General features: G+C 45.5%; 1 long non-coding RNA gene across 1 annotated transcript; it reads left to right on the top strand.

Moving 5' to 3' along the window:
• Positions 1–7,224: 7,224 nt before the first annotated feature.
• LOC118311559 lies at positions 7,225–8,463 on the top strand. Its single transcript, XR_004794019.2, has 2 exons — positions 7,225–7,639; positions 7,720–8,463. It is a non-coding gene; the product is annotated as an uncharacterized LOC118311559 (long non-coding RNA).
• The last annotated feature ends 3,488 nt before the right edge of the window (positions 8,464–11,951 follow it).

Genomic DNA, 11,951 nt, shown 5'->3' with positions numbered 1-11,951 from the left:
TCGGTCCATACAGGGGGCATTGGGGTCACGCAATACGATACGTATACCCCACGGACTGCAGCATCTGCGTGGGTGGATCGCACAGGCATTCACCCAACCTGAGATGGGGAAGTAACGAGCGCTATGTTTAGAATGGCGCTACACTCAGGGCTTCCAGGGGCGGTACAGACAAAGTGTGACGATACGCCTGGCTTGAGGGGAAAGGCGTAGGCGGAGTGGCGCTCAACTATTACACACCACTTGCATCAATACAATCAAAAGCAAAGCGAGGCTGAGCAGCAAACCAAAGCATTAACAGCTGGTGTAGTCAAAGCACAGGCCAAAGACACAAATGAGGCTAAAAAAGAGAAAAAAGACACCACACATGATGGTCACAACACCACACCCAAACCCACCCCCGGCACCACATTGTCCACCAATGTATGGAGGGTACGGCCCGTATCCGGACCCACCTCCATGGCCACAGCCACAGCCCCCCATTGGACCACCATATAACACTATAAACAACCAATACAGGGGACAGGGGCAAGAGGGACAGTATAGGGGAAGGGGCGGTCGAGGGCGAGGCGCGGGGCTGAACCCGGGGGGTAATTGTTTCATCTGTAACCAGCCTGGACACTGGGCTCGCGACTGTCCACTTCAACAGGGGGCACCAATACAGGGGCCCGGCCCCCAAAAACCCCCACCCGCACCAATGCAGGGACCACCACCAGCGCCCAATCAATCCCTCGCGCCGCAGTATCCCATTTGGGGTCCACAATAGGGGAGCCCTGTCACCCCTGGGCCAAGAACACCGGAGCCCTGTATGGGGGTTACGATTAATGGACAGGTTAAGAGAATGATGGTGGACACCGGGGCCACACACTCTACCATAACCCACACAATTCCAGGCACTTTGTCGAACTTACATACTTCTGTAATGGGGGTGACAGGGACTGCACAGACCAGCATATTTACACTTCCTCAAATCGTCGAGGTGGCGGGGCAGACGGTCAGACATTGCGTCCTCCACTGCCCGGACTGTCCCGTTAATCTATTGGGAAGAGATTTGTTGTCACAACTCCGGGCTGAATTAATCTGCAGCCCCGCCGGCATCACCATCACTTTCCCTGATGGCTCCACACAAAACCTGACCAACACACCTGTCGCCTCACAAAGTGATGATGCAGTCGCCTCTGAATGATAATGACTCAGCGGACATTTATTGGGCTTTGCTGCGCCCTGAAGACTCACAACAATGGGGTGTAATGTCCATGTTCAATTTGTGGAAGCCATGGATTTACTCCCTCGGTTCTTATATTCCCCCGCCAGACCCACCACACTGTACTCTTGCTTACCTGCGCGAACCTGATCTCCTGTATGATGATGATTTTAAGACCATTGAAGGCCTTGTCTGGCAGTTGACCACATCCGACATATACGTGGGGAAAGAGGGGGCAGCGGCTGTCGTCATATTAACAGGGGAACAACATCATTAGTATAAAATGAATAATGCCATACCACATGTCTCTCTGGCTGTAGACGCCACAGGGGAAGCACGGAGTTTGAGACTGATGGTTAAACGTCTGTCACACGCCATTGATTGGGTTCCCACTGCAATAAGGGGGGTGCATTTTTCCTTCTCGAATCAGGCTTACAAAATTACCTCATCTGCGTCTGACTGTGCCGTTTTGCAACATGACTCACTCACTCGATACCATGGCATGGAAAAAACTGACCACCCTGCCGTGGAGGAAGTGTTTAAATTACTACCTCCCGCGATATGGTCTATCGGCCCTTTTGATGTTGGGTTTTGGGCTTGCGAGACACCATTGACGGACTTCTAAAGTCAGGGGTGATTGAAAAATCTGACTCCTGTTGGAACACACCCCTTCTTCCGTTGCCAAAAGCAGACGGCTTAACGTACCGAATGGCACATGATCTGCGCGCGGTTAATGACGTCGTGCGGACTCCAGTGGCGCCCATTCCAAACCCTTTCACGGCCCTCAGCGTCCTAAATTCCGAGCACAGGTGGTTTACAGTGATTGACCTCGCCAACACTTTTTTCTGCATTCCACTCGCTCACCACCTCCGGCACCCATTCGCCTTTACATATGCAGGCCAGCAATACCAGTACACTCGCCTGCCCCAGGGCTTCTCTCTGTCGCCAGGCATTTTCAATTCCGTTTTACGTGAGCAGCTCAACAAACTTTCACTTCCTCCTGGGACAGTTTTAGTCCAGTATGTAGATGACATACTGCTTGCGTCACCTTCAGAGAGTGACGCTTTGGCTGCGGCTCAGTCAGTACTACAACAATTGGCCTCCTCAGGGTTCAAGTGCAGCAAAAACAAACTGCAATTTGTCCGACAGTGCGTGTCTTTTTTAGGCAGACGATTATCCGCTGCAGGTTTGGCTCCATCATCCACCCAGCTCTCCTCAATCCTCAACCATGCCCGGCCTCAGACTGTGCGGGACATGATGTCCTTTTTGGGCCTGTGTAACTAAAGCCGGAACTACATTCCCTCATACTGCGACAACAACGCCATCTTGCGTCGTCTCATATTGGAAAAAAGGCGTGCGCAACCTGACTCTCCCACTTGACTGGTCCTCTGAGGCAGAGGCTTGTTTCATACAGTTGAAGCAACTCCTCGTACACTCGGTGACTCTCACGATTCCTGACTACACGCGCCCGTTCTTTTTAGACGTGTCTGAAAAAGATGGCATTGTTAATGCGGCACTTTTTCAGAAGGGGGGAGGCGGCACGGGGAGACAAGTTTTACTATATCATAGCTCAAAGCTAGATACCATAGAGACCGGTCAACCACCATGCACTAGAATGGCGCCGGGGGTGGCAAAAGCATTACAAAAAACAGCACATGTAGTGATGGCGCACCCACTGACTGTTTTGACAGACCACGGCATTGTATCATATATACAATCAGCCTCTTTTTCAATGTCACAAATGAGACAACAGCGACTTTCGAAAGTACTTCTACAACCACACATCACTTTCACAGCAGACGCGTGAACATGTCAGATCACATGAACCCTCTGCCACCGCACAATTGCCAGGAGTTAGTGATGCGAGATGTTAAAATAAGACCAGACATGAAACCAGGTCGGACACTAGGTGACGAGGTACACCACGTGTATACAGACGGTTGCTGTTTCAGAAACAAGGACACAGGGAAGTTAGATTCTGCATACGCAGTAGTCAAACTAGACAAAGAACAGGGGAAGTACATTACAGAGGAAGGACAGGCACTCGAAGTTGGCTCAGCGCAAAAAGCAGAACTTGTGGCTGTGATAAAGGCCCTGCACAGCCTGTGTCATTGGGATCTGCCAAAAATGCAAAGGGGCAGCTGGAACACCTCCACCGGTAACCCGGTGAAACACCAACAGGAGGTACAGCAGTTAGCCGAAGCTATAATGCAGCCCAAAGAGCTGGCCATTATAAAGTGTGCAGCACATCAAAAAGGAACCAACCCAGTCTCAAGGGGAAATGAAGCCGCAGATGCAGCTGCTAAACAAGCCGCTGGCTACACAAACACTGCCTCAAATATCATGATATTGGGCGAACAAAATTAACCTATGTCGTGCACACTGATGTAAGTTCCATGCAGGAAAAAGCGGGAGTATACGAACAAAATCAATGGGTACGGTTCGGGGCAAAAAAGGGACAGGACGGTCTATGGAGGTCGGCACAGGGAAAGGTGGTACTCCCATGCAAACTATTTGACATAGTGGTGAAAGAAGCGCATGGCTACGCACACAACAGTCGAGCCAACACTGCCAGAAAGCTTGACTTTTGGTGGCATCCGTTTCTACCGCAAATGGTGGCGGACTTTGTAAAAACATGCACAACATGTCAAAAATACACTCCCAAACCCTCACTTAAACCACCTATGGGGCAGTTCCCAGTGCCGGAGGGCCCGGGGGAACATTTGATAATAGAATACACCGACATGGGACCACAAAACAGAACACAGGGGTACAGATACCTGTTGGTAATTGCGGACGCCTACTCAGGATGGATTGAGGCAGTCCCGACAAAAAGGGAAGACGCCGCCTCAGTTATTAAAGCCCTAACCCTTAGAGGACAACGCATGCTGTGAAAGTCGAGGGAAAAACTCTGTGGTTTCATCTCAACCAGTGCGCACCTGCGGAGCAACTCCGACGTCCTCTGAGTCCCATACCTCCACCGCCGTCGGAGGAGGAGCTGATGCATGACACTGACCCCTGAGTACATACACACCTCAGAGGCCAGACACATAGTACACTGTTAGCTGTATCTCCAAATCCTGGCAACCTCTGGTGTAGGTCATAGAAGAGCGCGACTATAGCACTGATAAGAAGCTATCAAGACACCAACCACAACGTGTATGTGGATCATGTCACCTTGTACCTTTCTCCTAATGTGGGTATGTGTGTGTGTGTGTGTGTATTTGCATATGTGTGTGTGCATCTATACAATGTTCTCAGTTTAACAGGTGTGCTTCTATACAATGTTTCTCAGTTTAACAACTGTACATTTATACAAAGTTCTCAGTTTAACGATTGTGATTTATATGCTGTTCTCATTTTAAACATTCTACTATATGCCTTATACTCAGTGAACGATTTCTGGGACTTTTTTATGTTCTCAGCTCAATCTCATATGATCAAATTACATGTTATTGTCCTCATTTATGCTCTTTTTAATACTGTGTTCTCATTTTACAACGTGGATACATCTCTATTAATCCTACTGTACTCTTGTATTTGACACATTTGAAGTCGTGGAAATTATGCGCTATAAGGTCACGTCCACAGGAAGACCAGCTCTGCGAACAGCACAAATCCACAAACATAAACGTGATCCAACCACGTCTGCGGCTCTCGCTTTAGTAATTGTCGTAGCTATCCTCGTTCTCTTGGTGTGGTCATTTACCACTTTCACGGTTATACGACTGTGCGCTTAAACAATGTCGGACCGTCCGTTCAATCCATTTCGTCGCTTGGGAGGGATGCGGTGCACCTTGACTATACTCCTGGTAATCACTGTTGTGGTTGTGTTCCCCATCATTTGGTGGGAACAACACCAATACTTTGCGATAAAAGCTAACAGCACCTCGACCGCCCCTGTCCAGACAAACCCCACCACTGCTCCTGCAGCACACGTGCGACGCAAACGCAGCACACAGGAGACAACAGACCCATGTTTGCGGCGGTACGGGGGAATTGAGTTGAATTACACCCGGGGCTCCAACACCACTTTTACCTTCGACTTATGTGACGTTATTAGATGTGGAACAACACCCAGCCAGTGGCGATAGTACGATGTGTGCATGTGTGACTCTTACTCGGGGGGTCCCTCGACCACTGACAACGGCTGGTGTTCACATTGGGGACGCGTTTTGTGGGGAACAGGCCCCCACTACTAAGGAGGGGGGTGGATCACCAGCAGGAAGGGGTCAAACACCGCGGGAATCCAGGCCGCAGGGAGCCTTGCGCGTTCTCAGATTACCACAGGAAAACTTAATCCGTTAATGTTCAATCTGCAAAACCAATCCATATGGCCGCACAAAATCCGGGACATATTGTGACCAATCTGCTAATTCCATGACCTTTGTCCTCGGGGTGGACCAAGCAGGAACAGACACCAAGGCGTTGGTCAGGGTCAACCTAATTGCCCCGCTGTTAGATCCACCCAACGTCACTTCCTCCAACAACCAGACCTCTCCCGTAACAAACAGTGACGCCAAGGCTTCGAGCACGGACGATTTTTCAGTCCTGGATATATTAGAAATTGAAACAGGAGTATCCCATTACACCTCCTGGTTGGTAGAGATGGCCAGTCACGCCAACGCCCCGGGAATAGGGGACTGTGTGGTCTGCAGTGTAGTGGTTCCCTTATTAGCACCCGTCCCATCACTTTTTTCCATAAGCGAGTACACCAACTGCATCCTCCAAGCACCTAACGATTCTAATGTACCGACTGAATGTTCCTCTATCTCCGGTTTGACTGATGTTCACCCAGTGGCACCCGCAAACACCCGCCCACCAACATACCTCCAGAATAGCATACCTCATGTATGTGTGACCAGAACGGGCACCAAAGATGTTAGACACTTCACCCACTGTTATACCACCATAACGGTAAATGTCTCTGCATATTATCTAGTGGCCCGTGCCGACCTCTGGTGGCAGTGTGGGGGATCGCGCCTCCGCTCAACCCTACCGCCCAACTAGTCCGGGACATGTACCATCTTAGCTCTAATACGCCCCATTACCATGTTCAATGTCACAGCGGTGGACCTTACACTGATGGCAGCTAAACTGTCCTTCAAAACCCCGTCACTTCTCCGGCGCAAACGCGACAAAGTTCCGGTGGCAGCCGACACCACGTACATATACGCTATCGGCGTCCCAAGGGGGGTGCCGAACGAATTCAAACTCATTGATCAAGTCGCCTCAGAGTTTGAATCTACCCTGTGTTGGTGGTGCACTATTAACAAAAATGTCCACAGGATAAATTATTTCCAATTCAACGTACAGCACCTCACGAACCTTACCGTTAACGGTATGGGGGCTATAGCTGCTGAGTTACACGCCAACACCTTGATGACCTACCAAACCAATTTGTCTGTTAATTACCTATTGGCCGAGCAAGGAGGGTCTTGTTTCATGTTCGGTGATCAATGCTGCACTTTATCCCCAACAACACCGCGCCAGACGGCTCTGTCCACAGGGCACTCACGGGGCTCCGAGTAATGTCCGCAAAGATGAAGGAAATGTCTGGGGTCAACAATCCTCTCACTGACTGGTTGGAGAATATGTTTGGCTCTTGGAAAGGCATGATCTTGTCCCTCGGGACCTCTCTCGTTGTTGTTATTGCCTTATTCATCTTTTGCGGCTGTTGCTTTGTTCCCTGCATACGCTTTCTCTGCCTTCGAGTCATTGAAGAGGCAGTGGCCGGAAAACTGCCTCCAGATCGGGGTGCGCAGCTACCAATGCTCGTACGAGGTTCCGCCGACTCTCTTCGTGACTATGACAACATATCAGGTCATTATGAAGGGCTTAGGGTGGTTGATGACGACCAGTACAACAACCTTTCCTTCGATTCCGCTTATGTTGCGGCTTCCGACGACGTTTGATGTCCTTTTCATGTGATTTGTGTTCTGAGATTTTTTTCTGATGTATTTTTGTGTGTGACGTATGTTCCATTAGTCAACAGGGGGATTTGTACTGAAATAACAGTACTGAAAGAACATTTTGTACTGTTGTATTGAAATAACACTTTGCACTGAACTAACATATAGCTAAATAATGGAATAACATATAGCTAAAAAGTACTGACACCTATAAAGCTTGACAGACGTTATACTTAAGATTTTATAACAAATCTTGCAGAGCCTGCACTACGTGCATAAGACTTATTAACATACAGACAGTAGATGTCACAAGATGTTCTGTTCAGACCAAATTTAGCCTAGGACAGCAAAATAATTACACAATAACGATTACGATAAGTCCAGACACATAGTCAGGCGGTTCACCCACGTACAGACCGCACCCACCATGCGGGATAAATAGCAAATGAACTATTGTACCAGGTTCCTGTCCTCTGCGCGATCCAGCCCTGGTTGGTGACTCGTGAGACAGAAACCCAGAGACTCTGTAAGTATTGTTATTGCTTGGAGCAAATAAACATGATTTGATTGAATGCATTGAACTCAGGACTTTTTTCTTCCTCTGAGTAAACGAACACACGGCAAGGACATGGCCGAGGTCTAGGACGAGAATCCTTCCGAACACGGCTCCTCCAAGCCATTTCACAGGGAAGGACCACATCAAGAGCCAATGGAGGCAGGTACAGACCTTGGGCAATGAGTTCTGGGTTTGCTGGAGACAGTAGTACTTGCCAACTCTGCTGAGCAGACGCAAATGGAATGAGACACACAGAGATCTGCAAACTGGAGACATTCACGTTCTTTTGAAAGATAGTCAGCTGTCCCGTAATGAGTGGCCTATGGGATTAGTCACCTCTGTTTTCCCAAGCAGCGATGGGAAAATGCTAAAGATAGAGTGGTAAAGATAGAAAGCAATGGCTTTAAGTTCTTTTTTTAATATTTATGCTTATAATCATATATTGAAGAGTATTTGTGACAGATGATGTTTAATTATGTAGCATTTGTGAATGTTCAGTTTGCTGGTTATACATTCAAGTTTAGCATAAAACATACATTGAACAGGATTTACAGTGACATTAGTTGGATTTAAGTAAATTGTTTATTGTATATGGTGCCCTATATGTTTCACTGTATCAGAGGATTTGTTCATTTCCATCTAAATTCATATTTCTGTAAAAGAGAGTAATTTGTGTATTTTCTTTTTCTTTATACTTTTCACTCTTTTTCAATTACAAGAATGTGACAGCACTGGAAAGTCATTAAACTTGAGAGCTGAGATGCTACCTTCCTGACTCTCATTTCGGAATTGAATGGAGTTTGGCTGGCTGGCTGTCAATCTACATTCTACTGCTCACAAATACGTTGGGAGGACAGTTACAAGAAGTGAAACCGATTGGTGCTCTGAATGTAGAACGACGGAGAGTGTAGAACATGTAGTGTTTGAATGTGGGAAATATAGGGAGGAGAGGATGAGGTTGACTCGGAAAGTGGAAAGGGCAGGAAGAAAGTGGAGCCTTGGGGTTATTCTGGGAACAACAAGAGAAAGGGTAAGGGACAGGAGATAGGATTATTTAATAGGATTTAGATAAAATAATTAAGTTTGTTTTTTGTTAAAAAAGATTAGTTTGTATATATGCAAAGCAATTTTGATGGCTTTTTATTACATACATGCAGTACGGTGCAGTTGGTGGCAGCATGCACCAACATAAGATATGGTTGCAACCCGCCATGAAACTAAAAGAAGAACAAAAGCACATATTAACACTTGAATACCATAAATTAGACACTATACAATAAAGTAACCCATACATGATTTCAATCAGTCCCTATGAACTAGCACTCCTGAATGTAATTTCTTTTTAACCATATCACAGGATTAAGATCCTCACAGACCACGAACGTACTAAGATTTTTTAATTTAAAACAGACTATGAGTGTATTTTCTTTAACCCGTCACATAATCAATGTTGAACTAAAGCTCATTTATTGATCACAATTCTGCTGAAATATGTTTTGAATACTGTGTTTTAAATACTGTTATGATCCACTTTGATTTGTTTCCAGCTACATCTAAGTGATATTTCAGTCATAAACTTTGTGAGTAAATTGTTGCAAATGAAAGTCGATAATAGTGATAGTGTGACAATTCCAGTTTGATATGACTAAGGTATAAACCTTCAGCACCATCAGCAGAAACATTCCCAGCAGAGGATCAGCTCACTGGGGACACACCTTTGTGAGTCCTGTTTTCATTATTTCATTAGGGTTATACAAAACCAGCAGCAAAATCTTGTGCCAGGAACCAGACTTTGATGTATAATATGAAATGAAGACAGAAGTGGAGAGTAGAGGGGGTTAAAAGCCCAACTGCCCCATATTACAGCCTGGAAAATAATAAATATCAGGATATGATGAAAGACTGAAGTGCTGAAACCATGTCTTGAGAGGGAAGAGGTTATATCACCTCAGCAAAACCTAAATCCCTGTGTGACAACTACTGCACATATTTTTCGAGGCCAGTTTTGAAGCCTTTTTGCTTCACAATTAGTTGAATAATATTGACATTAATTTGCAGAGGAAGTTCAAAGAGCTGGTACTGGTCTTGACTAACAAGGCCTGATCCTGGGTGACAAGATGACGGGGATGGAACATGCTGTGGGTCAGAGGCTGAACAGAGTTAAATATCAAAGCTCACATGAATGCTGTCAGTAAATTAGACTGCAGGGCTCATGGACCTGCTGAAAAGATAAATAAATGTGTCCATCGTGACTTTAACTCCGCAGTATTGTTTCGTTTTAGAGACTCGGGCAGGTGTGTGCTGTTAAATCTCATTGCTTCAGTGCTCACTGTAGAGCAGAAGAGAGGGAGGCAGCTGTGTGAAACACACACTCGTGGCAACAGAAAGCTCTGTTTTTTTTGCACAGATGATTTGTTTTGTTTATTTGTGAAGAGTCACAATTAACATTCCAGTTTAAAGTCAGATTTTTACGTTACACTTTTTAGATTTTGGTGGTTTGGACAACATAATGTCATCAGATGTCTTAATCTTATGCGGCAGGTTGACCCTCCGAGATGTCCTGTGTCTACTGAACTAGATGTGAAACTGTGAAATTGTTGTTGTTTTTTTTTACCATATCTAGTCATTGTTTTATTAAAGGGGGAGAGCTCCTTGATGATTGACATTGTGGCTGTGTCTCTATATTGGTCCCATACACTGTAAGTTGATTTTAATGAGAAAATAAAGTACTGAAAAAGAAACCGGAGTGTTCTCTGCATGTGACCAAATGCGTCTTTATGACTTGTGGTGCACAGGAGGCTATACATCTTTGTATAGTAACTATTAGATCTCTATTAATTAATTTAATTGTTTATTTATTTAGTCTTTTGGGGGGAAAAAACATACCATCCAACCACACCACTTAAAACAATTATGCACAGTCCCTAATTTTATGTTAAACAACACTGAAAAGCTCATTATCCCTAGAATTTACATTTATATTGAATGAATCTCAATACTATTCAATTATGGCTTCACCAATTCAGGCTAACATGCAGTTGTCATGCGGTATAATCCTGTGAATTCTTTCTCATCTGGCTGATTTGGTTCTCTGAACGCAGGTGTCTGTTGGGTCCTTACTGTTATCTTGAAAAACAGTGTGCTCCTGTAATACAGAGTTAAAATCGTGAACAGCATAATATGATTGGAGTGCTAATCCTGTGATTGTAGTTGCAAGAGGTAAGTGTGTTGGGAACCCTCCCAGCATGCACTGGGATAATAGATTCATGGACATGCTGTCATGATTCTGCCCCCACCAACACTTGAACTGTAAAGTATTTTGGTTGTGGACTTTTTTGTATCTTTGAGTTTGCTTTAAGATTATTCTGTAGTTTCTTTTCTTGTGTCTAGATGTAAGTCAAGTTACCTTTGTTATCCGCTGTGTTTGTTTATCTCAAGTTTGTTATTTCCTGTTTTAGTCACGTTGCTTGTGTCTCTGCACTTCCTGTTTCCCAGTCTCTTGTCTTTACCTATCAAGCATAATATTATGACCACCTGCCTAATATTGTGTAGGCCTCCCTTTGGCCGCCAGAACAACCTCTGACCAGGGCCGGAGTGGGGCCATTTTTCAGCTCGGGAGTTTCAGGCCCAAGACCGGCCCATTTTTTCTATGTTGTGGTGATAATTGAATACACGAAGCAACAGTTCAGCTCTTACTACCGTGTAGATTTTATTTATAATATGTTCTAACAAATGTATTAAATTCAATTCAATTCAATTTTATTTGAATAGCGCCAAATCACAACATACATTGTCTCAAGGCAGAGAGAAATGCAGAGAACCCTTTGTACTGTCCCTGCATATTTGCTGCAACATCAGTGGAGTTACCCACACGTGCCAATGTCAATGCTGAGTATGTCTAATGTGTGTTTCAGAAGCTCTGTGAAATACTTGCCCGTGGATTTTTCACAGTCCTACACAGCGACCAACCGCTCATGAATGGCATTTGTGACATATCTGACAATGATAGCACACTGGTCCTTTGATGTGACGTCTTGGGTTGTATCAATTTGAACTGACAACATTCCTGCCTCTCTAATCTCATCTGTTATCTTGTCCTTCATCACCTGGCTGAGAACATCCACCTTACCAACAATGTCCTTTGAAAGTATAGTCACAAGAGAACCTCTACCTTTTGCACCAGTGTCATGAAGCTTCTTGCTTTGCTCAATTCAACTGCTAATGTGCTGTTGAAGGCACAGATCATACCGGCTCAAAAGGGGGTCAAGCAGCCTCTGCTTGA

This window comes from Scophthalmus maximus, chromosome 5 (genome assembly GCF_022379125.1).
Source record: "Scophthalmus maximus strain ysfricsl-2021 chromosome 5, ASM2237912v1, whole genome shotgun sequence".
Lineage (NCBI taxonomy): Eukaryota > Metazoa > Chordata > Actinopteri > Pleuronectiformes > Scophthalmidae > Scophthalmus > Scophthalmus maximus.
The sequence above is the reverse complement of the archived record's forward strand: the minus strand, read 5'-3'. Positions and strand labels throughout refer to the sequence as shown.